This window comes from Microcaecilia unicolor, chromosome 7 (genome assembly GCF_901765095.1).
Source record: "Microcaecilia unicolor chromosome 7, aMicUni1.1, whole genome shotgun sequence".
NCBI lineage: Eukaryota > Metazoa > Chordata > Amphibia > Gymnophiona > Siphonopidae > Microcaecilia > Microcaecilia unicolor.
Genome location: NC_044037.1, coordinates 44637674 through 44662852, shown reverse-complemented (window position 1 = coordinate 44662852; position 25179 = coordinate 44637674). Strand labels below are relative to the sequence as shown.

The window sequence follows — 25179 nt, the reverse complement described above, 5'->3', positions numbered from 1 at the left end:
GATGTGAAATCAAAGCCTGTGTCAAGACTTACCACTACCACTGTGGAGTACAAGACAAAGCAAAATACATTGAAAATATGTCACGAGGCATTTACAAGTAAGAGTCATTTTAGCAAACCTTTTATAAATACCTAGCCAAAACAACTTAGCCTTTAATGATTTCACATCATATATTACAATGCTCAGTTAGCCCCAATAGACAGCAGTTCTATCATTCCTCGACCTTCACAGCTATCAAAGATTTTCCCCATTTCTTTATCTTTATATAGCCCAGCCATCATAACCAACAGTTCTGTGGCTCAGCTCAGAGGCTTAGATGCAGTCTTTCTAGAATGTGATAGAAGTGTTCCATTAACTGGCCCCTAGATGTTGTTCCTGTCTGAAATGTGGGGGTTCCTTCCCCTAATAGCTGAGATTATGTAAACAATATCCACCCAATATTCAAAGGAATTTAATCAGGAAGGAGAGCCTCCTGCCCGGTTAAATAGCTTATTTCTGCCTATCTGCTGCTATTCAGCAGCACTTAACTAGACAGTGCCACTGAATATTGGCTGTAACTGTTCCTGCACCGTCAGGTTAGTGCTGGGGTGGTCCATGGGCAAAACTTGGCCAGAGCTGGTGCTTAATCAGTTAGCAGCAATATTCAGACTGCTAACTGGTTAAATAAGCGGATAAAAATAGGACAGCAAAAAGGCTGTCTTTTATTTTATCTGCAGCGCTAACTGTGCACTTGTTTAAATATCATCTGATGCCCAGTTAACTCCTGAGTAGTGGCTTAAGGGATTTTGATTTAAAAAAACAAACAAACTTGGAGCTGCAGGTTGTTCTAGCTTACCACAACTGCTGATACGTGAAGTCGGCATCTGCAGACACTGCTGTTTTGCTGCAAATATAGGCAACTGCAGGAATCTCTTGTCAGGCTCTGTGGCGTACCAGGTTAAAATCCCAAAAACCAAAAATTGTAAATACATCAAGAACTAACCTTTGTCAAAAGGGTAATTTTTTGTTATTTACATTTAGATGATGCTCTTGAATTTTTTTGTAGGTTGTGATACTTTTCTTGAGCCAGCGTAGAATTGAGAGGTTGTCAGGACATGTCACATGGTGGTTGGAGTACAGTCAAACTATATGGGGGGGGGGGGGGGGGTTAACATTTGTACACTGATTATGGGTGTGAATGGTTAGAATACTGGCATTTCTCTGAGGACAAGCGAAGCCATCTAATGAAGAGCGGCGCAGGAAGCACTCCCTAGCATTCTTTCCAGAAGTGTCCCACTATGCATGCATGTGCCTTCCCACCCACTGTCATTCTGCAGGATCAGCTAAGTCCTGTTCTTCCCAGTGTGGACATGTTTTCAGTTCATACCCATAGCTCATGTCCCAGCGTGTACTTCATTGTTTGCGGTGTTTATTTCTTTGAACTGTGTATGTCTTGTGCAGGGCCAGTGTTCTATCTCTTTCCTTCTTTATTTCATGTAGTCAGACTTTCTCTGAGGATAAGCAAGCTTACATTCTCGTAAGTGAGTAGACAATCCCGCGAAGTGCCTTCCAGCCCGCAGTGCAACCATGCCTCAGTTCTTTTTTTCTCCGTGTAAAAGCGGCGGTATTTTTCATTGCTCCTCAATTGCCTGGGAAAGAGCTTTTGTTGTGCCTTTTGGCGGTGTTATTGCTTCCTGCATTCATTTTACCCTCTTTTTTTCATTATTAAAAAAAAAATTCTTTCCCTTATAGTCTTTTGTTTGGCCCACGTTTAACTTTCTTTTCTTTTTTGGCACAGGCCGCTTTCAGGCCTGCTTGGACGGGTCTCTTTTTTTTTCTGAGCCTTTTCCCTTTTTTTTTCAGGCACAATTGTGACTTTTGATTTGCTGAAGCCATTTTCCCTTCCATGTCATCAAAGACTCCCAGTGGCTTCAAACGTTGTACCTGGTGCAACTGGACCATCTCGGGTACTGATATATTCTTAGTGTATTCAGTGCCTCGGGCCCAACCATAGCCTGGCAAATTGTGTCCTTTGTCTAAATATGAAGAAAAGGATACAAATTTCCCAAGAAGTTCAACGTGAAAAACTTTTTTGAGCTCGGTCTGGTCCTTTGACATCAGGATCGACATCGACAGCGTTGACATCGAGGGAGGCACCAGCATCGGGAGTCGAGGAAGGAATGGCTGTGGCGAGACACTGGGAGCAGTGAGGCATTCCGTGGGTCTCCACCTGCCTTGAGGTCTCCTGCTATGCAGACCCCCCAGGACCGTCCATCATCAGACCTGACCCTGAGGTGATGGCAGAATTTGACATCATCCTCGTTGGCACCGAGGAGCTTGGGTGAGGTGCATCGGGCGAAGGTCAAGAAGCACCGTCACCGATCTCTTTCGACACACTGTGCCAGGAGCTCTGGGACGCCAAGGAACTCTGCACCCGAAAAGCATCGATGCCGGAAGGATCGCTCCCCCTCCATTAAGAGGTTCCGATGCATACTTCTCCCAGCAGCTGGGATCCTGCTCCCACACCTCAGGCGATTAGGCAATCTGAACTCCAACTGGCCCTCAGCCTTTACCGATGTCTGCTCTCGATGAGCGTATCCGGGCCTTGCTCCCAGAGCTTTTGGTGGGATTGATGCATCGATGTGCATCAGGGGTGCCTGCCATGCCATCTTTGCAGCCCCGCCTGGCCCCAGCCCTTGGTGTGGTCTCTGGCACCACTTGCAGCCCCGGTGTCGAATGCCACCCAGGCCGGTACTCGGTGGAGGAAGCTTCGCCGGAGTTGAGGCGGGAGCCGGCTGCTCGACACCGTTCTCGAGGACATGGGTCCTCAATGTCGAGGCAAGCCCGGTCTCGGACATCCCTGAGGATAGTGCTGTCCGATACCGAAGAGGAACGCTCGCGGGAATCAGAGGAGGATCCCAGGTACTTCTCCTCTGATGAGTCCTATGGGATCCCTTCTGAGCCTTCCCTCCATCTGAGAGGAGACGTCTGCACCAGAGAGCCTCTGCTTCACCTGAGTACATTCCATTCCCCGTATAAGCGGAGGATGAGCCCAGGACCAAGATGCTGAGGATCTTGACTACACTTCTCCACCTAAGGAAGCAGTGACGGCCCCTCTCCACAAGGTACTCAAGGAAGTTCTCCTTAGGAACTGGGTGTTCCCTTTGTCTGTCCCTGTGATCCCTGAGAAGATTGATACCCAATATCGGATCCATGGGGAACCTGGGTTGGTGATATCTCAGTTACTCCACGACTCCATGGTGGTGGATGCCACTCTCAAAAAAAAACAGGAGTTCTAGGGATTATGCCTCAGCTCTCCCAGGCATAGAACCCTGGACTTTTTAGGGAGAAAGATGTATCAGGCTGCTATGCTCATTGCCCGTATTCAATCTTACCAGCTCTTCACAAGCGTTTATTTGCGGAACTCGCTGAGGCAGCTGTCACACTTGGTCGATGCGCTCCCTCCAGAGTAGGCTGAGCCATTTCGCCAGTTGGTCAAGCAGCAGAAGGCGTGTCACAAATTCTTGGCCATGGGCACTTACGACACTTTTGACGTGGCATCCAGAATCTTCTCAAGGTATAGCAATGCGCAGACTCTCATGGCTGTGTGTTTCTGACCTGCACCATTTGGTCCAACAGAGGATGCGGATGCCCCTTGCTGGGGGGATAATCTTTTTGGAGAGAAGGTCAAAGAGGTTGCTGACCAGATCAAGAAGCACACTGAGGCTACGTCTTCTGCAGCTGCCTCCTTATCCAGGAGGTTTTTTGGTAAGTCGCGAAATGCCATCTATTTCTATTCTAGGCGTAGGTACACACTACGGTTCGCCAGCCTGCTCAGCCTCAGCGTGCTTGTTCTCATCAGCATGCGCCCAAGGCCCCTGCTTCTCCCCAGCAAAAGCAAGGGACAAGCTTTTGACTGGCTCCAGCAGAGCATAGCCACAATCAGTGTCTGTTCCGGACGACTTGCCGGTCAGGGGGAGGTTAAAGGGTTTTTTTGTTTGTTTGGGTTTTTTTTTTTTTTTACCAAAGGTGTCCTCTCATTACCCCCGACCAGTGGGTTCTTCAAATAGTCTGTTTCAGATACACCCTCAATTTGCGTTCCAAACCTCCAAATTGCCTACCAGGAGCTCATTCTTTCAGCTCCCATCATAAGCAGGTACTTGCAGAGGAACTCTCTGCTCTTCTCAAGGCCCATGCGGTTGAACCCGTTCCACCAGGGGAAGAAGAGCAGAGATTCCAGGTACTTCCTTGTGCAGAAAAAGACAGAGGGGGGGATGTGTCCCATCCTAGACCTAAGGACCCTGAACAAATTCCTGGTTTGAGAAAAGTTAAGGATGGTTTCCTTGGGCACCCTTTTCCCATGATTTAGAGAAATGATTGGCTATGCTCTCTGGACTTAAAATATGCATATACTCATATTGCGATACTTCCAGCCCACAGGAAGTATCTTCGGTTTCGCCTGGGAACACATCACTTTCAGTACCGCGTGTTGCCTTCTGGCCTCACGTCAGCTCCCAGGGTTTTTACAAAATGTCTAACGGTAGTCAGTGTCGCTACTCAGACTGAGAGTTCATGTGTTCCATTATCCCGACGATTGGCTGGTGAAGAGCACCTCGAGGAAGGTGCTCAGGAATCCATGCAGATGAATATTTGGGTGCTGGAGCTACTAGGGTTCTTGTAAACTACCCCAAGTCCCATCTCCAACTGGTTCAACAATTGGAATTCATAGGAGCCCTGCTCGATACCAAAACTGTCCATGCCTACCTCCAAGAGATGTGCGGACAACCTCTCCCTTGCATCCAAGGTTCGGGCGTTACAGCAGGTCATAGCATGGCAGATGTTGAGATTGTTGGGCCACATGACTTCCACAGCGTGTGTTGCACCTAGGCACATGTTCACATGAGATCTGCTCAATGGGCCCTGGCTTCTCAGTGGTATCTAGTCTCTGGAAGTATGGAGGATGTCATCCAAGTGTCCCAGGAGCTTGTTTGCTCTCTACACTGGTGGACAATTCGGTGCAATCTGACCTTGGGACTACCCTTCCAAATTCCTCACCCGCAAAACTTGCTGACGATGGATGCATCTTTCCTGGGGGGGGAGCTCACATAGATGGGCTTCACACTCAAGGAGCTTGGTCCCTACAGGAAATGAATCTTGAGATCAACCTCTTGGAGCTTCGAGCGATCTGGAACGCTCTAAAGGCTTTCAGAGATTGGCTGCACCGTCAAACTATTCTAATTCAAACAGACAGGTTGTGATGTACTTACACAACAAGCAAGAGAGCACCGGATCTCGTCCTCTGTGTTAGGAAGCCATCCTGATGTGGCTTTGAGCATGCAGTCATGGTATGTTTCTCCAAGCCACTTATCTGGCGGGCATAAACAATGACCTAGCCAACAGACTGAGCAGGGTCATTCAACCTCATGAGTGGTCTCTAAATATTGGCGTAGCCCGCACGATCTTCCGAGCATGGGGCACTCTCTCGGTAGATCTTTTTGCCACTCAACCACAAGGTTCCTCAGTTCTGTTCCAGGCTTCAGGCCCACATCAGACTAGCATCAAATGCCTTCCTTCTTCCTTGGGGGACAGGCCTTCTGTATACATATCCTCCCATATCTCTAGTGGGAAAAACTTTGTTGAAGCTCAAGCAAGGCCGTGGAACCATGCACTTGGCTGACTCACTGGGACTTATAGTCCCACCCACCCCAGGATTTTTTCCACTCATTTATAGACATGCCAAAACTCATTAACTTTACTCCTCAGTCATACACAGGCAATCTTGCAGACTGTTAACCCCAACATAGTACACCTGTTCATAACCATTTCAACCAATCAGGATGACTTTTATTCTCTGTAATAATTGTGGTGCTTTAGTTTCAAGGCCAATCATCTGGAGACTTGAGGCTTGTCCTATCTGTCTTCAGCTTGCTAGTTTAAAACAGGAGCTCAGTAAAGTAAAGCAGGAATTGGATGCACTTAAAGCAGCTTCTAAGACTGCACAGAACCATACCAACTTCTCACCACTGCCTCAAAGGATAAAACCACCTAAGAATAGATGGTTCACGGTAGGCTCAGGCAAACTACGTTATGTGGCACAGAAGCATCCGCCGTCACAAATGTTGCCCTTACAGAATTCTTTTGCTCCAATACAGCACTGTGATGTCCCTGAAAATAGAACTGAGGCGGAAGAAAAAGCAATGAAGGTGGAACAAAAAGATATGAAGGTGCCCATAGAGAAAAGACACCCCCAAAGCACTAATGTTGAAACTCATACCAGGAAACTGTTGCTACTAGGTACTAGGGGATTCCATTATCAGAGGCATTAACATTGAAACACAGTTCAAGGGGCCATGCAAAGTGAAATGCCTTCCAGGCTCCTCAGCTATCAGGAGTACCAAGCAAATAATCTCTATAATTAGAGAAGAAACTAAGGAGTCAAACATTGATGTTGTTATCCACCTGGGAACAAATGACTTGTCCAGTAATACCCCACTTGCCATGCAGAGAGCTTTTCAGGAGCTGGGAGAGGGGTTAAAACCTTTGATACAAACAATAGCTTTCTCTGAAGTACCTCCTGCCTTTGGAAAGGAGAGAAAAGATTGCAAAGTACTGAAAATTTCAATAGCTGGCTCAAAGACTGGTGTCACCAGGAAGGATTTAGGTACATAGGAGGATGGGGCAATACATGGAAAAACAAAAGACTATATTGTAACGATGGGCTGCATCCCACTGTGGCAGGAAAAAAAAATCCTTGGGGAGAAATTCAGACAATATATTTGTAGGCATTTAAACTAGAAGGCGGGGGTGGTATATGGAGGCAGTTCACTTCAAGTGGTCACCCCCAGCTAAAGCTAAAGACAAGATGTGACAGTGGAAAAGAAAGCAATGAAAACAGCAATCTTAGCAAATCACTTCTTACCAACACAGCAGGAAGTGAGACTAAACAAAAAGCTAAACAGAAGATAAAATTCCACTGAAATGCAGATGGAAAGCGATGACCACAAATGCTCGCAGTCTAAGTAATAAAGTTCATGACCTGCAAGCCCTGATGTTAGAGGCAGACTTAGATGTTGTTGCAATCACGGAGATATAGCTCAATGGTTCCCATGACCTTTCTTTGTTGTTTTGAGTGAGCCTGGGGGCTAGGGATACCCCACATGTGAGAACAAGCAGCCTGCTTGTCCTCGGAGAAAGCGAAGTTACTTACCTGTAGCAGGTATTCTGAGGACAGTAGGCTGATTGTTCTCAGCAACCCACCCACCTCCCCTTTGGAGTTGTTTTATTCTTTCTTTGCTTTTCACGTAACTGAGGCGGGAACGGACGAGCGGGAAGATGGCCACGCATGCGCAGTGTGTCCGTTCAACACTCTACTGGCTGTCGCAAAGAGTTTATAGATTTTGCTGGAAAATCTCCGTTCCTGGGGCCGCCGTGGACGCCGACCCACATGTGAGAACAATCAGCCTGCTGTCCTCAGAGAATACCTGCTAGAGGTAAGTAACTTCGCTGTCTTCACCTTCCTCAACATCTGATCCCCTCCTGAGGGCAAGGAAGGATTAGTCGTCCTCAGCGCAGAGCGATGCAGATGCCAAGAAGTATTGGCATTGATTCCCTTTGAAGTATGGTGATGAGAGCACCGAGGCATCAAGGTCCCTGATGCCCCCAAAGTGAGGGCTGCTCACTGTAATCGGACAGGGCATGACAGCCTACTTCAATCACCAATATTATACATGACTGAAGGATGTGACACTCAAGCTGAGCCTCAGTCTTCTGTGATGGCAGCCATCGAGGAGTGGCTCAGGTCCATGCTCCAGAAGTAGATGAGGCACCTATTTGCCCAACAAGTGGTTATGGCATCAAGGGCTTTGCTGTTGGCTCCTCAGGAACCACAGTCTATCTTGGAGGCTCATGCACAGTCTTCAGGGAGCACATTGACACCAAATTCTTGAAGGGCATTGGAGTCGGTGTGCACTGAATTGGTCAATATCCAATCCCTCGGCGGAGGGGAGGAGACCAGGGAACTAAGGATGCCCCCGTTCCAGGCCTGACCAGGGTGTCCTTACTGAGAGGCAAGCAGAGACTTTGATGTGTCTGAGTGAGTACTTCTATAAATCTAATTCTGATTGCTCCTGGGTGTCTGAAGAGGCACCAAAGGTCCTCTTGGAGGAAAGGTCCCTTGCTCTTCCCTCAGACCCTTCCTCTCCACATAAAAAGGGAAGGCCATCTCCTGTATAAAATCAGAAGTAGAGAGCTCCTCTGGAAGGGACTAAGTCTGACCCATTTGATTTAGAAACTGAGGATGAACCCAGAGCTGACCCCCCCCCCCCCCCCCCCCCAATATAGCAGTTGAATAAGAAGGCTGACTATCAAAAGGCTTCAGGATTCAAGAAGCTCAAGCTTCATCAGCATTCTATGGTGTTTGAATCTGCTTTCAAGAGGTAAGGGTTTCAAGACTTGCTCCTTGGTGCTCCCAACCTTGGAATCTGTTTGGGGGAAAAATGTTTTCAGAAAGCTATGAGCACACATTTGCAAAATATTGTGCACAGTGTGACAGTTTGCACACACACACACACACACTCCCTCAGGAGAAGGCTGAGGAGCTCTGTCTGCTAATCGCCAAAGAGCAGGGGTACATAAGGTAAATGATCCTGGCACCCTATGATGCTTTTGACATGGTGGAGGCTCTGGACACCAAGGTATTGACTCGCCTGGCTGTGTGCCTCAAACCTAGAACCAGTGGTTCAGGAGTTGTTGGCTGTGCTCTGTGCCAGGGAAACAACCCTTTTGGGTTACAAGGTGGAGGAGGTAACGGACCTCACAAGAAGTGCTCCAAAACCATTAAGTCACTATCTCGGCCTGCTCTTGGCTCAGCCTCCACATCCAGGAGGTTCTCTGGTGGAAGGCAGTGTAGGTCCTGCTACTCTGAGGCATAGGTTCCCTCCCCTCCCTTGACCACCTCAGAATAATGAAAGCCTTCACTGCCACCCAAGGCAGCAGAGGACTCAAAAAAACTCACCCAGCTCCCAAATGAATAAGCTTTTGACTGGCTCCAGGAGAGCATAGCCGCAGTAACCTTAGCTGTCCCAGACGACTTACAAGTAGGAGGGAAACTGAATTTTTTCCAAGCAAGATGGCCCCTAGTAACTTTGGGCAACTGGGTTCTCAAAATAGTCTGAACAGGCTACACACTTCAATTGAAAAGATTTCCTCTAAATTTCTCACAGAGAGCATCAGAATTAAGCTCTCAGCACCTGGAATTTCTTACAAAGGAAAACTCTTTCCTTTTGCAGGCCAGTGCAGTTAAGCCCATTCCATCAGGGGGAAAGGGAAGGGATTTTATTCCAAGTATTTCCTGGTCACCAGGAAGACGGGAATTTGTCCCATCCTAGACATAAGGGCCCTGAACAAATATCTGGCAAACCAAAAGCTCAGGATGGTTTCCCTGGGCACCCTTCCCCCCCCCCCCCCTCCACCCCCAAATGATTCAGGAATGTAATTGGTTAAAACTCTACGGATTTGAAGGATGCTTGCGTCTACATACAGATACTTCCCAATCACAGGAAGTATCTGAGATGGGAAACACCACTACCAGTATAGCATGCTGCCACTTGGCTTTGCATCAATAAAGTCATCAGTTCTACTGTAGCCTGGGATCACATGCCAGGCTAGCAATGAATGTTTTTCTCCAAGTTGGGGGAAAGATCTTCTGTATGCGCATCCCTCCAATGCATCTCATGGTGAAAACTCTCCTGAAACTCAAACAGGACCAAGGAACTGTGATTCTCATTGCATCATACTGGCCACGGCAGATATGGTTCCCTCTGCTTCTGGAGACCGCCTCTGAAGACCTGTGCAGACCTAAATGCTTTCCGACCTTGATCACTCAGAGCAAGGGATTCCACTTGAATCTCGACCTCCAGTACTTGGCTCTCATGACTTGGATGTTGAGAGGTTAGAGGTGGACTCCTTGGACTTACCAGAGAGTGTATCTCAGGTTCTCTATGGACAGCATGGATCCTAAGCCATACTGTTGATGATGATGTTATCTCTGTCAGTCAGAATGCTATCCCAAAGCTTATATCTTAAGAATGCCTTATCCTCATGTCCTCCCAGCTAAGAACCCTCGATTGTTACAACCATTGTGTTTTTTGTTATCCGTGGATCAGTTCAGTCGGAATTCTTTTTCACTCGTGGTGAGTTACCTTTGGTTTTGTTGTTATGTTTTAACGATATCATTAGTCAAGCTGGGATTTAAGCGGTGTCTCATTTTTTAAACAAAAGATGTCTAAATAAGATACAACTTTTGTGTCCATTGTATTGGGTTGGTGCATCAGGTCCACGGTTGCTTAAAACGTGCTAAGATGTCTCCATGGGCATGTGAGAGACTAAGTTAATAAATGTTGTGTGGAGGTTGATTTCTTGCATCGGCGTCAAGCTGATATAGTGGAGGTGGAGATATCATCTGGATCTATTGATTTATTTCTGCACAGTTGTTCAAGCAGCCCTCTAATGGCTCTGCACTGCAGGGACGTGCATCAGGCTGCATCGGTGGTTGAGAATCTGATGCTGCACTCCTTGCAACCTGCTGCAGGGTCTTCAAATCAGCGCAGAATGGATAAAGAACAAGCAGCTGTCTTGTTAGATTCGGTAGCTATTTCACTGCATGATGCCCCACGACAAAATAGTTAGCGATGTTCCTCCACCAGATTTCTACTGTGCTGCTTCCCTAGTTCCTCATCCGGTGTTCCAGGGTATATCGCAGGAATTTCTTCATGAGATGTATGGGCAGGTTGGTTTCTTATAGCCTCTGGCTCATCCAACATCAGTCAGCTCTGGATTGCTGCAGTCAGTGTATATAGATTACTTTTCCTCCGATATGAGTTCTGAAGCACAAAAATCTGGTGTTGCTTCACCAGGACAGTTGATTATTCCATAGCCAGATAGAAAAATACTTGGGCAACAAAGGGAGGATATTTCTTCTTTTTTTTTTTTTTGCAAAAATTATCTGAAGTGCTTTTTCCAGGGGTACAGCAGGTGTCATGAACAAGGTAATTTGCATGGTGCATTGAGATATCTGGATATTCCTAGAGAATTGATTTCTCTCCCTATGCATGATGTCTTTTTGGAGCTACAAGGTAAAATTTGGCTTGCTCTTTGTGAGACCAGTTTCTAAGAAATTGGATTTGAAATATAAAATGAAATCTTCCATGGATCATGGTACAGTTCAATTGCCTCACCAGTCAGTTATAGTACAGTCCGCTCTAAGTTAAGAAATTCTAGATCCTCTGCAAATACTGCTCCAGGAAGGGATCCTAGAATAAAGGACATCATTGGTGGTAAGATATTTCAAAGTATCATGCTTGGTGCTCGTATAACAGCTCATCAGTTTGATGATGCCATATGTAAATTCTTTGTTAGAAAGTTCAGCTGAAGTAGGGGAGAATGATCTGAAGTTGAATTCTGTGGAAAATTATAGAAGATGCTGTAAAATGTTTGATACAAACTGCATATGGCTTATGACACCGCGTTGAGGGGGCACGACAGTGGCTATTGCAGCATGAAAGCTGGCTTGATTGAGAACTTCCAGTTTGAGGGAGGATAAGTACAGAAGTATTGCCATACTGGGACAGACCAAAGGTCCATGAAGCCCAGCATCCTGTTTACAACGGTGGCCAATCCAGGTCACAAATACCTGGCAAGATCCCAAAAAAAGTACAAAACATTTTATGCTGCTTATCCCAGAAATATTTTCCCCAAGTCCAATTTAATAATGGTCTATGGATTTTTCTTTTAGGAACGCCGTCCAAGCCTTTTTAAAACTGTGCTAAGCTAACCACCTTTACCACATTTTCTGGCATCGAATTCCAGAGTTGAATTACACGTTGAGTGAAGAAAAATTTTCTGATTCATTTTAAATTTATTACTTTGTAGCTTCATCGTATACCCCTAGTCCTAGTGTTTTTGGAAAGCGTAAACAGACGCTTCACGTCTACCCGTTCCACTCCACTCATTATTTTATAGACGTCTAGCATATCTCCCCTCAGCCGTCTTTTCTCCAAGCTGAAGAGTCCCAGCTTTAGTCTTTCTTCATAGGGAAGTCGTCCCATCCTCTTTATTATTTTCGTCGCCCTTCTCTGCACCTTTTCTAATTCCACTTTATCTTGTTTGAGATGCAGCAACCAGAATGACGTAGGTATAATTTGGGTTCCTCTTTCCTACATGCATCACTTTGAACTTGCTCACATTAAATGTCATCTTCCATTTAGATGCCCAGTCTCCCAGCCTCGTAAGGTCCTCTTGTAATTTTTCACAGTCCTCCTGCGATTTAACTACTTGAATAACTTTGTGTCATCAGCAAATTTAATTACCTCACTAGTTACCCCCACCTGTAGGTCATTTATAAATGTTAAAAAGCAGCGGTCCCAGCACAGACTCCTGGGGAACCCCACTAACCTACCCTTCTCCATTGAGAATACTGACCATTTACTCTCTGTTTTCTATCTTTTAACCAGTTTTTAGTCCACAATAGGACACTACCTCCTATCCCATGACTCTCCAATTTCCTCTGGAGTCTTTCATGAGGTACTTTGTCAAACGCCTTCTGAAAATCCAGATACACAATATCAACTGGCTCACCTTTATCCACATGTTTGTTCACCCCTTCACAGAAATGTAATAGATTGGTGAGGCAAGATTTCCCTTCACTAAATCCATGTTGGCTTTGTCTCATTAACCCATGCTTTTGAAGATGCTCTGCAATTTTGTTCTTTATAAAAGTCTCTACCATTTTGCCCGGCACCGACGTAAGACTCACCGGTCTATAATTTCACAGATCTCCCCTGGAACAATCTGTTTTTGTATCCAACGCAATCTGTTTTTCAAAGTCCCTCTTTGCCTTCTTTATTTAGTGCTTTGCATTTGACTTGACATTCCTTATGCTGTTTCTTATTATTTTCAGTCGGTTCCTTCTTCCATTTTCTGAAGGATTTTCTTTTAGCTCTAATAGGTTCCTTCACTCTCTTTTAACCATGCTGGCTGTCGTTTGGTTCCGTCTTCCTTTTTAATACGCGGAATGTATTTGGCCTGAGCTTCCAGGATGGTGTTTGAACATCATCAAGCCTGATGTAAATTTTTGACCCTCAAAGCCGTGCCTTTGTTTTCTTTTTTTTTTTTTTCACTGTTCTTCTCATTTTATCATAGTCTCCTTTTTTTAAAGTTAAACACTAACTTATTGGATTTTCTGTGTATATTTATTTCAAAGCTAATATCAAATTTGATCATATTATGATCACTGTTATCAAGTGGCCCCAGCACCATTACCTCCCGCACCAGATCATGTGCTCCACTAAGGACTAGGTCTAGAATTTTTCCTTCTCTCTGCTCCTGTACCAGCTGCTCCATAAAGCTGTCTTTGATTTCGTCAAGAAATTTTACCTCCCTAGCATGCCCCGATGTTACATTTACCCTGTCAATATCGGGGTAATTGAAATCACCCATTATTACTGTGTTGCCTAGTTTGTTTGCTTCCCTAATTTCCTTTAACATTTCTACATCCGTCTGTTCATCCTGTCCAGGCGGATGGTAGTACACTCCTATCACTATCCCTTTACACATGGAATTTCAGTCCATAGGGATTCCAAGATATTTTGTTTCCTGCAGAATTTTCAATCTGATTCAAGGCTCTCCTTAACATACAATGCTACCCCTCCACCAATTCGATCCACCCTATCACTACGATATAATTTGTACCCCGTTATGACAGTGTCCCACTGGTTATCCGCCTTCCACCAGGTCTCAGGGATACCTATTATATCTAATTTTTCATTTAGTGCAATATATTCTAACCTCCCGTCTTATTTCTTAGGCTTTTGGCATTCGCATATAGACATTTCAAACTATGTTTGTTGTTCCTATTTACATCATGCTCAGTACTTGACAGTATTAATTTGCAATCTTTGTCTGATTTTTATTTAAGGACACCTGATCTTCTATGGTCTCTTTTTCAACCTCACTATCGAGATACCCTATCTTCCCTGTTTTGGTGATGTCTTTGAAAAATACCTTATCCCGAACCATGCTCTTTTGAGTGACTGTCGGCCTTCCCCCAGTTCTTGTTTAAAAGCTACTCTGTCTGATGGTCACGTGGTGCTATGCAGGAGGGAAGTCGCGTCTGAGCGGAGTTCCTGCGTTCTCCCCTTATTTTTGTTAATTATCTGACCTCCCCGGGACCCTAAAATCTTCGGGAGTACCTGGATCGGAGTGTTGGTCGGAGCGAAGAGAGTTGTTCAGTGGAATCGCACTGCAATCGGGAGATGGCGGCAAAAATCCAAAAAAAGGACAAAAGCAAAGTAGCGGAGCCCAAGATGGCGCCCGCTCCGCAATCGCCGAACACGAGCGTCTGCTCAGTGTGGACTGCCGAGATTACAGCAGAAGTAACGGCGGCTGTGGAGGCGGCCCTAGATAAAAAGCTACAGGCGATTTTTGATAGAGCAGACTCGGCTCATGAACGCCTAGACGGATTTCACCTGGATTTAGATCACGTTCAGCAAAGGGTCAGTGACATTGAAGACCGCATGGTGAATACCGCCCAACCTATTGAAGCTTTACAAAAAAAAATAACAGACCTGGAAAATAAGATTGACGACTTGGAGAACAGGTCTAGACGCAATAACCTGCGATTGATTGGGCTCTCAGAACAGATTAAAGAATCGGAGTTGGGCAGCTTCCTTGAGTCCTGGATCCCAACGGTGTTGAAATTGAATAATCATCAGGACCTTTGCGAATTGAACGCGCACACCGATTGGGACCGAAAAGTCAAGGCCAGAATCAACCACGGGCGGTGATCATGAAACTTCTTAATTATGGGCACAAACAAGCTATCTTACAAGCCCTGCGTACAGGAGCAGAACTTAAACATGATGGTCAACGTGTTTTGTGTTTCCAAGACTATTCAGCGAGAGTGGCAGCGGCAAGGAAAGAATTTGCGCCGGTTTGTGCGGCACTTCATGAAAAAAGATTAGATTTGCTCTAATTTACCCGGCGAAACTGAGGGTGCAACATGGAGGTACCGAGAAGTATTTTGCAGATGTATCAACAGCTAAAGACTTTATTCGAAACTTAACACACTGGCGACAACAGATTGAAGGGTACTAAATGGACAGAACTTAAGTCAATGAGGTTTGACATACATTGTGTGTAAATGATTGCAACAGATATGCAAGAAAAATGGCTACCATTTTGGGGCTTTGGGTTAGAGCTGTTAATTGTGTGAAAATGTTCTTTTGAATGGGTACATACAGCATGTTGTTTCTACTATGTATTAATATGGAGGGTGGGCAAACAGATGTGGAAGGTCTCCTGGAAGGCCTTGGTTTAGATCCTGCCGTATGGGTCCCCGGAAGGGGGTTAAAAGATCATACAAGGGGGATCAAGCACCTTCACGTGACGAGTTCTCTGGGGAACTCAGGGATGAGGGATGGGGCTGGGATAGGGGAAGGGAAGGCAAGGGAGAAGCGTTGGGGAAAGGGGGAGTTGGGGGGAAGGGGGAGGGAGGGGGGGTGGGGGGGGGGGGGGGAAGGGAGAAGACCTACCAGAGTGTTTTAGACCTAGAAATGAGAAGTCGGAATAAGAGCACATGGGAAGATGAGGAGAAGAAAAGGGGGGGGGGGTGGAGGCTGGGACGCCTTTCCCTTGATATAAGTGATATCGGTCTAATTGGAGTAATGTTAAATGACCATGGTTAAAGTGGTTTCTTGGAATGTGGAGGAGTGACATCACCGGTAAAACGCAGTAAGATATTACAGACCTTAAATAGAAAACAGGTCCATATACAGTGGTGGAAATAAGTATTTGATCCCTTGCTGATTTTGTAAGTTTGCCCACTGACAAAGACATGAGCAGCCCATAATTGAAGGGTAGGTTATTGGTAACAGTGAGAGATAGCACATCACAAATTAAATCCGGAAAATCACATTGTGGAAAGTATATGAATTTATTTGCATTCTGCAGAGGGAAATAAGTATTTAATCCCTCTGGCAAACAAGACCTAATACTTGGTGGCAAAACCCTTGTTGGCAAGCACAGCGGTCAGACGTCTTCTGTAGTTGATGATGAGGTTTGCACACATGTCAGGAGGAATTTTTTTCCACTCCTCTTTGCAGATCATCTCTAAATCATTAAGAGTTCTGGGCTGTCGCTTGGCAACTCGCAGCTTCAGCTCCCTCCATAAGTTTTCAATGGGATTAAGGTCTGGTGACTGGCTAGGCCACTCCATGACCCTAATGTGCTTCTTCCTGAGCCACTCCTTTGTTGCCTTGGCTGTATGTTTTGGGTCATTGTCGTGCTGGAAGACCCAGCCACGACCCATTTTTAAGGCCCTGGCGGAGGGAAGGAGGTTGTCACTCAGAATTGTACGGTACATGGCCCTATCCATTCTCCATTGATGTGGTGAAGTAGTCCTGTGCCCTTAGCAGAGAAACACCCCCAAAACATAACATTTCCACCTCCATGCTTGACAGTGGGGACGGTGTTCTTTGGGTCATAGGCAGCATTTCTCTTCCTCCAAACACGGCGAGTTGAGTTCATGCCAAAGAGCTCAATTTTGTCTCATCTGACCACAGCACCTTCTCCCAATCACTCTCGGCATCATCCAGGTGTTCACTGGCAAACTTCAGACGGGCCGTCACATGTGCCTTCCGGAGCAGGGGGACCTTGCGGGCACTGCAGGATTGCAATCCGTTATGTCGTAATGTGTTACCAATGGTTTTCGTGGTGACAGTGGTCCCAGCTGCCTTGAGATCATTGACAAGTTCCCCCCTTGTAGTTGTAGGCTGATTTCTAACCTTCCTCATGATCAAGGATACCCCACGAGGTGAGATTTTGCGTGGAGCCCCAGATCTTTGTCGATTGACAGTCATTTTGTACTTCTTCCATTTTCTTACTATGGCACCAACAGTTGTCTCCTTCTCGCCCAGCGTCTTACTGATGGTTTTGTAGCCCATTCCAGCCTTGTGCAGGTGTATGATCTTGTCCCTGACATCCTTAGACAGCTCCTTGCTCTTGGCCATTTGTAGAGGTTAGAGTCTGACTGATTCACTGAGTCTGTGGACAGGTGTCTTTCATACAGGTGACCATTGCCGACAGCTGTCTGTCATGCAGGTAACGAGTTGATTTGGAGCATCTACCTGGTCTGTAGGGGCCAGATCTCTTACTGGTTGGTGGGGGATCAAATACTTATTTCCCTCTGCAGAATGCAAATAAATTCATATACTTTCCACAATGTGATTTTCCGGATTTAATTTGTGATGTGCTATCTCTCACTGTTACCAATAACCTACCCTTCAATTATGGGCTGCTCATGTCTTTGTCAGTGGGCAAACTTACAAAATCAGCAAGGGATCAAATACTTATTTCCACCACTGTAGCTATGCTACAGGAAACGCACCTAACGGCCAAGGAACACAAAAAATTATGCAGGTGGTGGGTGGGAGACTTGTGGACAGCCCCTCCCCTAATAGGAAGGCAGGAGTTATTATTTTGTTCCGTAAAGGGCTCACATTAGTAAAGAAAAAGGTTGTCATGGACCCCAAGGGTAGATTTGTTATGGCAGAAGTTCAGGTGCATAATCAGAATGTATTACTGGTAAATGTATATGCACCGAATCAATATGATAAGCGATTTTACGAGAGCTGATGAGACGGGTGCACTCTTTTGATCAAATGCCTATTATTATGTGTGGTGATTTCAATTCGGTGGTTGATCCTTTAATTGATAGTACAGGTACCTTGAGGGTGGGGCCCGTAGACTTTTCGAGGGGATCCCACGACTCTGTTCTTCGTTGGACTTGGTGGACACATGGCGTTTGTTTCACCCGGGGGAGAGGGATTACACTCACCTTTCTAGGGCGCACGGCACACTATCGCGTATTGATATATTCTGGTATCAGCTAGTAAAGTTAGCTCATTGCTTCAGGCGGAGATAGGAGCGACCCAGGTGTCGGATCATGCTATGGTGTGGGTGTCCCTGTCCCCTGGGGGGGATGGGGGTCGGAGATCTAGATGGCGCTTCCCCAGGGAACTTTATATGACAGACAATTTTCCCCTACATACAGGCCCAATGGAAGGAATACACTGAGTTTAATGAAGCCACATACCTGACTGACCCAGTGCTGTTTTGGGAAGCGGCCAAGGCGGTAATGAGAGGCGCCATTATATCATATCACGTACATAAGAAAAGGTCCAGGGACGCAGAGATCCTTTGTATGGAAAGAACAGTAAGACAGGCTAGGCAGAGGTTTGGGGTCATGCCTTCCAGCTTACACAAGACACAACTGTTAGAGGCTCAAGCCTCCCTGAACCAATTAATACATGCCAAGGCACAAAAATCAACTCAATTCTTTCGCTTCCAATTATACAAATATGCCAATAAGCAGGGAAAGCTGTTAGGCCGCCTAGTGAAACAGGTAGGGGGCTCGCGTTTTATCTCAAATAAAAGACGCAGGAGGAGGACTTCACCATACTTCTGCAGGGGTGAATGAAGTCTTTAGGCAATTTTATGAACAATTGTACTCAGCTCCGAGGAACAGGGCTTACAGGCGGAAGGATATTTAGAAGGCCAGCAGCTGCCCAAAATTACTGATCAGCAGCAAAATAGTCTTAATGCAGACATTTCGGAGGACGAGGTGAGCTGGGGTATACGTGACAGCCCATTGCATAAATCACCGGGAGGGGATGGACTTCCCGCCGAATTTTACAAACTTCTTAGCCAAGATGTAGTGCCTTGTTTAACGGTAGTGTTTAACAGCTACGTACAGCAAGGAATTTTGCCTGAGTCCTTGCGGAAGGCACAAATAGTGGTGCTGTTAAAAACAGGTAGAGACCCCCTGCAAACTGGCTCGTACAGACCTATCTCCCTGCTGCCGTTTGAGACCAAATTATTTGCCAAGATCCTAGCAAATAGATAGGAAGAATTCTCCCCAGCATAGTTGAAGAATCGCAGGTGGGATTTGTAAGGGGAGAACAGTGATACGAAATATGAGACAAATCTTGGGGGCTTAGAGACATTGCACCGATATTCAACCCCAGCTTTAATAATAAGCTTTGATGCCGAAAAGGCCTTTGATCATGTCAACTGGGACTTTATGTTCGCTATTTTGAGGGCATATGGGGTGATGGGGTTTTTTCATGCAGCAATACAAGCCCTCTACCAAAGTAATACTGCTGAAGTTCTAGTTAACGACCAGTGTCAGAGCCATTTGGGATATTTCGGGGAACTAGACAAGGCTGTCCTCTCTCACCCCTTCTTTTTGTAATGGTGTTAGATCCCCTGATTAGGGATATTAAGGGAATGGAGGAGGTAAGGGGGGTACAGATAGGGAGAATCCTTTAAGATTTCTGCGTTTGCAGACGACTTATTGGTGGTGATAGAAACCCACAGGTGTCCTTGCCAGCTCTTATGGAAATATTTGCCGAGTTTGGAGACTTTTCTGGGTTTAGTCTTAACTTAGATAAAACAGAGGTAATGTCTCTATTTATGAAGGACCACCAGTGGGAGAGTTTACACTGCCCCTTTAGAAGAGTAGATGTGGCGTTCAAATATTTAGGTATATTACTTACTAAGGAACCTAGACAATTGGGTGAGACAAACATAGCGCATCTGCTGACGAGTACCAGGGAAACACTGGGGAGATGGGACGGATTGCCATTGTCTTTGATGGGGCGGATTGCTCTGTTTAATATGGTGCTGTTTCCCAAGTGGCTTTATTGCATGCAGACGATCCCACTTTACCTCAAGCAACGGGATTTAAAAGCGCTTCAAAATGCTTTCTAAATTCTTTTGGGCTAGGAAAAGACCCCAGATTAAGTTTGAATTCCTAAAAGGGAAAAGCGGGGAGGGGGGATTTGGAGTCCCGGATATTAAATTTTATAATGTGGCTTGTTTATTGCGTCACTTGGGGGATTGGTACCAACAGACTGAGAGGTTCTCTCCCTTGGCTATGGAAGTAGAGCTATGTGGTCCCCTACATATTTTCTACATACTGCATGCACCGTGGAAAGATCTGCCCACACACACGGTTTAGTGTCTTGATAGAGATGCTGACGAGTACCAGGGAAACACTGGGGAGATGGACGGATTGCCATTGTCTTTGATGGGGCGGATTGCTTCTGTTTAATATGGTGCTGTTTCCCAAGTGGCTTTATTGCATGCAGACGATCCCACTTTACCTCAAGCAACGGGATTTAAAAGCGCTTCAAAACATGCTTTCTAAATTCTTTTGGGCTAGGAAAAGACCCCAGATTAAGTTTGAATTCCTAAAAGGGAAAAGCGGGGAGGGGGGGTTTGGAGTCCCGGATATTAAATTTTATAATTGTGGCTTGTTTATTGCGTCACTTGGGGGATTGGTACCAACAAACTGAGAGGTTCTCTCCCTTGGCTATGGAAGTAGAGCTATGTGGTCCCCTACATATTTTCTACATACTGCATGCACCGTGGAAAGATCTGCCCACACACACACGGTTTAGTGTCTTGATAGAGCCCTTAAGAAGAGTGTGGAAAGATCTGGCGAAGATCTGGTCTTTCGACTGCAGATGTAGTAACTTACTCCCCTTGCAGGGCAATGAAGCATTTCGTCCGGGCATGGATAATCAAGTGGTGAGGTCCTGGGGTGAGAGGGGGATACTGTTTTTGCACCATGTGTTGGGACCAGGTGGCGAGATGAAGTCCATGGAAGATCTTGGATTAAATTCATTAGACTGGAGTACTTGTTTCGCATATGAACAGGTACGACACTATGTGACATCATCTTACCGCGTAGGGCATTGGGTGTTGATCTGACCGCCAAAATGGATGCCCTGCTGGAGATGCCGTCGGGAGACCCTGTCTCCATCTCCCTGTTATATAAGAGACTGACCATGACAAGACCGCAAAGAGACCTGGGCTTGGTGGCAGCCAGATGGGAGGGAGACATACAAGCACCAATTTCGTCTCAGGATCTTTTGCAAGGGCTGAGGGGAGTTTTGAAGTGGACACGAAGTATAGAACTTCGGGAGTGTCAGACCAGAGTTACCTACCGTGCTTACACCTCACAATCTCGAATGTATCATATGGGATATTAGAGTCAGCAGTATGCAAGAGATGTGGATGTCGCAAAATGATTTTTTCCACGCCTTTTGGAAATGCGGGGCTATTAAAGCGTTCTGGGTCAGGATTACTAGGTTTATAGGTAGATTTGGGGGACATCGGGTCCGAATGTCACCTAAATGTATTTTGCTGGGTTGTCTTTCCCCGATAGAGGGAGGCACGATTCACCTGAGTGCACTCGCCCATAAGGCTTCCTTGGTGGGCATGAAATGTATCTTAGTGAACTGGACTTGGATCAGGGTCCCTCTTATTGGCAATGGCGTAATCGTTTTCATGCCTTGCTTTTGATGGAACTCCAAGACTCCTTGTTTAACTTCAAAACTCAAATATTTTTACATGACCTGGAGGAGATACCTTCAGGTGATATCTCCTAAAGCTAGAAGTTATGTTCTAACAAACTTACTGCTCTGACTAGTTCTTCTCAATAGCTTACATCAATTAGAAGAAATTGATGCTCACATCCATAAATGGATGGTTTATCTGGTAGTAGGATATGAGGGGGTAGCTGGATAAAGGTCTACATATCTTGGTTTTGTGGGGAGGGGGGGGGGGGATTGGAAGGGGGGTTTGATAAGTATTAGTCCTCCTAGATGTTTATTTAAGATTTTGACTTTACCTGTTCACGAAAAGAAAGACTAGTTTATTAATCAATGTTTGTGGGTTGGGGTATGGGGATTGTTGTCGGGCTATGATCTGTGGATTATATATCCAGCGACCGGATACTGTAAAAGGACAACAGTTATATCCATGGCTGTCGGGAATATAGGGGGAGAGCTATAAGAAAACAGGCTCTCTACCCTAGCCTTTGAAAGGGAAGAATTATAAGAGTGGATTGAAAATGTGGACTCTGCTGACTCAACGGTTCCAGACACAACACTCAAATGCAAGAATCTTTATAAGTTAAAACAGTGGGAGAGAGGAGGGTATAATACAAATTGCTTGATGATAAAGTACCAATTTACATCCAGTTGGTATATATCACTTATATGTACAGGAGTGTGAAATGTTCAATCTGTTGTATCATCAATAAAATTGTTGAAAGTAAAAGCTACTCTGTCTCTTTAAATGCCGATGCCAGCAGCCTGAGTGGATTGCAGATGCTCCTTGTAATGGACAGGCATTTATTTGGAGAAAACATTCAAGAAATAGTTGTTTTATTTAATGATAAATTGTTCAACAATCCGCACTCTTTCTATGGAAACTTAGGTCAAAGCAGAGGTTTCCCTTGAAGGCTGTTTTTTTCCTGCACTTTCCCCTATAGGAGGTACCAAACTTTTCTTAGACATTCTGATAAGCAGAAGAGTTATCGGCGGCAGCAGCAGCTACCAAGAACAAGGGATAAAAAGTTCAAAGGCTGAGCCCTGAGCAGGCGAAGTTGGATCAGTGTTTTTTGACTATTCAAAGGTTGTAGTGAAAAGTCGATTGTCCCTCTTTCTGGAAAAATGGTGATGTATAACTATAGACAAGTGGGTATGGGTATAGTAAAAAGGAGGTACAGGATTTATTTTATATCCCAATTTTTGTGAAAAAATTCAATTTGCTGCCTTTAGATCAGTTGATTGTGTTGCAGGAGGAGGTCAAACAACTTTTCAGATCAATATAATAGGAAAAGTTGTTACAGACAAATTTGTACTTTTCGTCAAGGTATTTTCTAATTCCCCCCAAAAAACACGAGGGCTGTGTCGAATTTTAGATTTAAGAGCTCTGAACAGTCGTGTAAAACAAGTTCAGGATGTTGTCATTGAGGATGGTGCTGTCTTTAACTTCAAACAATTTTTATTGGTGATAACAAGCAATGATATAATCAATGCACAGTGTAAGACATATACCACCAGTATAACCCCTTTCCCCAATAGAACTCCCCCCCCCCCTCCACTGCTAGCACTCACTCCGAGGGTATAACTTTGTTCTTTAGTCCTCCCCCAATGATAACTGTAATGATGCATATATCCATATTAGAGGAAAAGGCATTTAACTTGCCTCAACCTTCATTTTAACTTTACAAACTGTAGTATAATATATATTTAGATAGATAGATAGATAGATAGATATATGTACAACCCCCCCCCCCCCCCCCCTTAGCTTCTCAGTATCTGGCCATGACCCCATAGATGTAAAGTATGTAAAAATGGCTCCCAAACTAGCAAATTCTTCTTCCTGTTGGGGGATCCCTGAGCCTCTTGTGCTTCCCATTGGGCCAAGAGATGTAACATATTTCTCCAGTGCCAATAAGTCGGACCTTCTTAGGACAACCAGTGTTGCATTATACATTCCTCGCCACTAATGGTATTTTCTGCAATAATAATATATTTCCTCTGGCTTTTAAAAGCACCCTATCCAATAATAGTTGATCCATCAATCTGGCCCTGTAATACCTAGTGCGTGTACAATATATTGTATTATTTGTGACCAAAATCTCTGCACTTTGGGACGTTGCCACAATGCATGTGCAAAGTTGTTTCGGTCTCTGGAGCATTTCTGGAAGGAGGGAGTTGAGAGGCCACCTGCTCTGTACAATTGCATTTGTGTGCAATAAGCCCTGAGAACTACTGTAAAATAACATTCCCTCAACCAGGCACAAGTATTAAGGGAGGGGATTCCTCAGATGTTAATCAGCAAATCCCATCCTTCTAGAACCACCCCAAGCTCCCCCTCCCAGTGAGCCCGCAATACCTCTGAATATTTTGTTTTTTCAAAGTGAAGAAGAGCTTTGTAGGCATCTGAAACTGAGATTGTTTGTTCTGAAATAATATTTAAAAACTCCCAACCCTGTTGACCCTTTTGAAGCTGAAGTTGTTGCACATCCAAAGAGTCCACATAATGTTGTAGCTTGCAGTAAGCATATCCATTCCCTCATCCATTTTTCAACTTCTGCTGAACCACCACAGAGGGAATAAGATTCTCTTCTGTATCCAATATCTGCACTAGTGAAGTCCACCCAACATGTTCCCAAACTTTAAAAGTCTGATTGTCCATACACGGCTGGAAGCAGTGTTACCCCATAATGTTAATAAATTTGTGACCAATGGATTCCCCCCCCCACCAGGCATCTAAAAAGAGGCTTCCTTATGTTCTGAAGCAAGGTGAGCAGTAAACTACACTTCAATCATTGTGAGAGTTGAGCTTTAGTAAGGTGTAATAAAGACAATAATTCATAGGGAGCATAATAAACTTGCTCTAAGTCCAGTGATATATAATGGGATATTTTAAATGCCCAGTCACGGAGATGACTTAATAAGCAGGCTGATTGGCAAATCCCACCACCCCTCCAGATAGCCTTTCGTTGTTGCTAGTAATCTAGGGACATTTAAAGAATATAACAATGGTAAATCCCAAGCTATTTTAAAAAAGAATCTGCGTAACATAGGGAAACTGAAGCCCCACAGCTGGTGAACAAGTGGTGAAAATGGCAGGGCCTCCGATTTGGCAAGGTTCAGCCAAAAACCTGTGTAGTCTCCATATACGTGAATATCTGTAAATAAAGCTCCTTATGAGGATTGAGGACTGGTAAGATGGACTCCAATATCAGCGAATGCTGCTATTTTAAAATTATGTTGACCTACCCGTATTCTTTGAACCTCTGGGGTTTCACTTATATCCCATATCAAAGGATCTAAGGATGGTGCTATCTTTTGTGCAAAGACAGGGATTGGATTTGAAGGACATCTACTTTTCATGTGCTGATCCATCCTTAGCACAGAAAGTGGTTCTGGATATGCAGCAATTACCATGGTATTCAAAGTTCTTCCTTTCGACATCTGCTGCTCTCCAAGAGTGGTCTGAAAGTGTGTCGCAGTTGTAGCAGCAGGGAAGGGATACAGGTGTTCCTTTATTTGGATGATTGGCTGGTCATTGCCAGCACTGCAGATCTCATGGCACGTGCTCTGGAGAGGACCATATGTGTTCTGGAAGAAGTTGGATTTTTAATAGAGAAGTCTGTTCTTAATTATAACTCAATTCCTACAGTAGATTGATGTGATGACAATGTGGCCTTTTTGCCAATTTTGAAAGTAGAAAAGATTATAGATTTAGTCCAGGGTATGTTAAGCGCTGCACTAGTTCTGG

The 25179-nt window shown here is 45.0% G+C and overlaps 1 long non-coding RNA gene across 1 annotated transcript in view; it reads left to right on the top strand.

Annotated features, from left to right (window-relative positions):
• The first annotated feature begins 9 nt into the window (after positions 1–9).
• The window catches only part of LOC115474736, a 47210-nt gene continuing 22040 nt past the window's right edge, over positions 10–25179 (top strand). The window contains exon 1 of the long non-coding RNA XR_003942897.1: positions 10–97. This is a non-coding gene — a long non-coding RNA (uncharacterized LOC115474736). The remainder of the gene's footprint in view (positions 98–25179) is intronic.